This window comes from Tupaia chinensis, unplaced genomic scaffold (genome assembly GCF_000334495.1).
Source record: "Tupaia chinensis unplaced genomic scaffold, TupChi_1.0 Scaffold000147_1, whole genome shotgun sequence".
NCBI classification, from domain to species: domain Eukaryota; kingdom Metazoa; phylum Chordata; class Mammalia; order Scandentia; family Tupaiidae; genus Tupaia; species Tupaia belangeri.
Window position 1 is genome coordinate 584976 of NW_006159617.1, and position 4134 is coordinate 589109.

The 4134-nt window shown below is 43.5% G+C and overlaps 1 pseudogene; it reads left to right on the top strand.

Moving 5' to 3' along the window:
* Positions 1-219: 219 nt before the first annotated feature.
* LOC102490706 (histone deacetylase complex subunit SAP18 pseudogene) lies at positions 220-701 on the top strand (annotated as a pseudogene).
* Positions 702-4134: the final 3433 nt, after the last annotated feature.

The following is a 4134-nucleotide window of genomic DNA, read 5'->3' on the forward strand; positions in this document are numbered from 1 at the left end:
TTTTGACAGGGTCTTCAAATCATTATCCATCCCCAGTCTCAGACATCCAGGATCATGGCACGTGTGTGTGCTAGTGTGTAAGGAGGACTCCAGCACATGAACCTGAGGCCTCCCTTTGTGGCTTCATGGTGCACTGCATTATTATCGTACCACTGCAGCTGGCCCTTTACCAATTTTCAATGGCTGTAAAAACATTTAAAAAATATAGTTGGTGTGCTCATGCTCGCTGCAGGAGTCGGAGGTCAGAGCAAGTGTCTTGTGGGCCATAGGAGAAAGATGGAGGTGGGGTGGCGCGTTACCCAGGAGGAAATTAAGAAGGAGCCTGAGAAGCCGATTCAGTCGCTGCTGGTTTTCACCACTGACGATGGTCACCACCACCCAATAGACGAGTTTTCCTGTGGAAACATACTGTCCAGCGAGCTGCAGATCTACTCTTGAATGGGTGCAACCTTGAAAGAACTGACTAGTTTAGTAAAAGAAGTCTACCCAGAAGCTAGAAAGGAGGGTACAATTTTGCAATTGTTTTGACAGACCTTATCATACCTGGCTATCGAATTAGGGAGACTGGCAGCAGAAAGGAGACTGACGATTCCATGGTCCCGCAGTCGCAGAAGTTCCAAATAGGAGATTATTTGGACCTAGTGATTACCGTCCCAAACCGGGCACCACCTCCTCCTTCAGGGTGCTTGAGACCATATTAAATTCTATTTACTATTTCTCAAATTTAATTTTCAGTCAGTTATGTAAAGTAAATTTACATACTCTTCTCCCTGGGGAGAAACATTCTAATCAATATACAATATTTATAACCATTGATATTTTGTGGCCAGGTTACCTGTTTTCCATCTGTGGCTCACTAAAGTGCTGTGACCTATGGGTTAGGATTTTTTTTTTCTTTGCTATAGGGCATGCCAGAAAGACAGAAAGCAAGAAATCATCCCCTAGGGGGGATGGCCAAGCTGCAATCCCTTCTCCTCCGTCCTCCTCTTGGGATCTTGGGCACGCACACACACGCGCCCAGCATGAGCTTAAGCCATCAGGTCTGGGACTCAAACTGTGGTCAGCTACATGGGAGTTTAGCGACATAGTCATTATGCTAACTGCTGGTCCCCAGAGAACTCCTTTCAACCGCAGTATATTTCACAGCATCCCTCGCCACAGAGAACCACCACTGGGGTACTTTTCAAAAATGGCGATGCTTCCTTCACCAGTGATTCTCTTAAAGTCTTGGTGTCCCTCAGGGAACACAGAAGAGGAGTGAGCTGGTGACACTGAAAATTCACTGCAATATTTTCAATGTTCCAGGGAATTTCTTCCTTCTCTTCTTTATTTAGATGAGTCCAGAAGTCAATCAATTTAGATAGTACATGGAAACCAGTCACCAGAGAGTACACTCAAATGGACAAATTTAGGTCTATCCACAGACATATTCTTCAACCTAAATTAGAAGAATCTTTGAATTTTTTTGTCTCCTTGGTGGTGACTTTGTAACTGGCCTCTTAGGGTATGCCTGGAGCTGATTCAAGTGTGAAGATTGGGAATAGTCAGAGATGGTGGAAAAAGGTAACTACTTCAGGAGAGATCAGAATAAGGTCATCAAAGAAGGTGAGGATAGACTCATTATGTAAGAGAAGGGCTGTTTCTGCTGCCAAAAGGGACCTAGGGGTCTGAGTCCCCAGAATCCTCCTTGTAGTCCCATCCTATTCTCAGATTCCCACTCTGTCTTTATTGGTGTTTTTTTTTACCCATAAAATCTAGTAAGGCTGATAAATCAACTGAACAACTGAATTTGTAATTTAGCAACTTGTGGATGAAATTTCAAGTTTGCCTTTTATTTGCTTTAGCCTTATGGTTCAGTTTTATAAAAAATAATTATTTAATTTTATTTATTTATAATTATTATTATTATTATTATTATTTTCATTCCACCAGAGAGAGACAGAGAGGGAAAGTGAGAAAGCAAGCTGCCAGGTCCAGGACTCGAACTACAGTTGGCCATGTGGGAGTCCAGTGCCTTAACCACCATGTTACCTGCCAGCCTTGGGTTTATTTAATTAAAAAAACTTTCAGTTATGTCATGGAAAGAATGCAGATTTTTAAAGTCCTAAGCTGAAAATTTAGGACTCTGAGTCATTGCTTTTCTTCAAGTGATCTAGTTTTAAATTCATTAACTGAGTTCATTCTTTGAATTCCTCTTGTTCTTTATATATATCATGGCCATTTGGTTTCCCAAAGCTGCATTCAGTGGGTACCTCAACCCAAATGACCATAAATGATCATTTACATAGCTGTTCTTTTTACATATGCCATGGCTTTGGGGCCCATATCTTTATTTTTAGAGGAATTTTTAGCCTTTATTCTCAAGAGACCAGATTGACTGTGTGACCTCAGGAAATTACTTAATCTCTCTGTCCAACAGTTTTCTGATCTGTGAAATAGGGCAATAATAGTGTAAACTGGTATGTGGCATGTAATAGATGTTAGCCCCTATCTTTTTTTTTTTTTTTTTTTGAGAGGTTTTTGCTATAGGGTGCGTATGCTCATCAGAAAGACAGAGAGAGACAGAGACAGAAAGCGAGAAATCCCCCCCCGGGGGATGGCCATGCTGCAATCCCTTCTCCTCTCAGGATCTTGGGCACGCACGCACACGTGCCCCGTGTGAGTTTAAGCCACCGGGTCTGGGACTCGAACCGTGGTCGACTACATGGGAGTCCAGTGGCATAGCCATTATGCCAGCTGCTAGTCCCTAGCTCCTATCACTCTTTAAGACTTCTATCATTGAATTAAATGAATAAAGACTCATAGTAAGACACTGAAAGATAATGGCTGCCTAAGAACAAAGACACAGCATTTCAATTCACATTATTCCTAATCAGGCCAACAAATCTCAGATGCTTTTCATTTCCTTCAAATTCTGCTTTTTGCAATCCCACGTTGGATGATTTTTGTTTTGCCCTTTTCTCTATTGTCTTTGTTGGTCTTACTTTGGTTCCTTGACATTTGAGACAACAAGGTTACTGATAAGACTCTCTTGCAATCTAAAAGTCACTGTAACAGGATGGGTAAGAGTTTGGCTTTAGAGGAAAAGCATGAACTGTATCGGGGTGACTTTTCTTTGCTCTCGAGGCTGTCTGCTCTTTGGGTTGGAGGAGATGATTCAACCATGGTTGCATATTTTTTTAAACAAGAATTATTTTATTTAACTTTATTTATTTGTTTATTTTAATTTGACCAGAGAGGGACAGAGGGAGAGAGAGAGAAAATGAGAAAGCAAGTTGCTGGATCTGGGACTCAAGCCATGGTCAGCCATGTGGGAGTTCAGCACCCTTAACCACCATGCCACCATCCAGGCTCCATAGTTGCATTTTAAAAAGAAGTTTATTTAATTCTTCCCTGAGCAAGAAAGCATGGGAGCAACTCCAACCGGGTCTTGCTGCTGCAGCCCATGCCCAGCCTTGGGCCAGCCCTGCATCATGGGAACACTGGGGCCCAGAGTAATCAGGGAGCTATCTGAACTTGAACTGGGAACCTCCCCATGTGGGATTGCCTCAAAGAGCAATGTGTTTTTTACCACTGCACCACGGTGTGGCTCCCAGTTGTAGTTTTCAAACTGGATGGATCCCATTATTGTCATCTCATGTATGCATATGGGTCTTTACAGGTTGAAGGCTGTACCTGGCCTCCACTGGCTGGGTCTATTGCAGCGTCTCAACCACCTGTGAAATGGGGAGGACCACCACAGATGTGCTCCCGTTGGAAGCTGAGAGAAGAAATGAAAAGGCATTTTGAAGCTCCTCAATGCTGGTCCCCATCAAATCCACATCATCCCAGAGCCTCAATACTGACCTCTCTGTCAGGCCCCACCCTAACACTTACAGGGCCCCAGGCCAGAGTATACCGGGGGCCCACATCCTGTAATCTACATATTTGTAAACATAGTCTGGCTACCAAATGTTACATGAAATATACTCTATCCTCCTGTCTTGACAGGTTATTGCAGTCTGGAGTTTCCAGAAGCAGATGTTGAGGCTGTTCAGCCTGTAGGGAGTCTGTTAGTGATGAACAGAGGAGGAAGCAGGAGCTGGCAGAAGTCTAAATGCAATTCAGGCCCCCCCCCCCCCCCCCCCCCCCCCC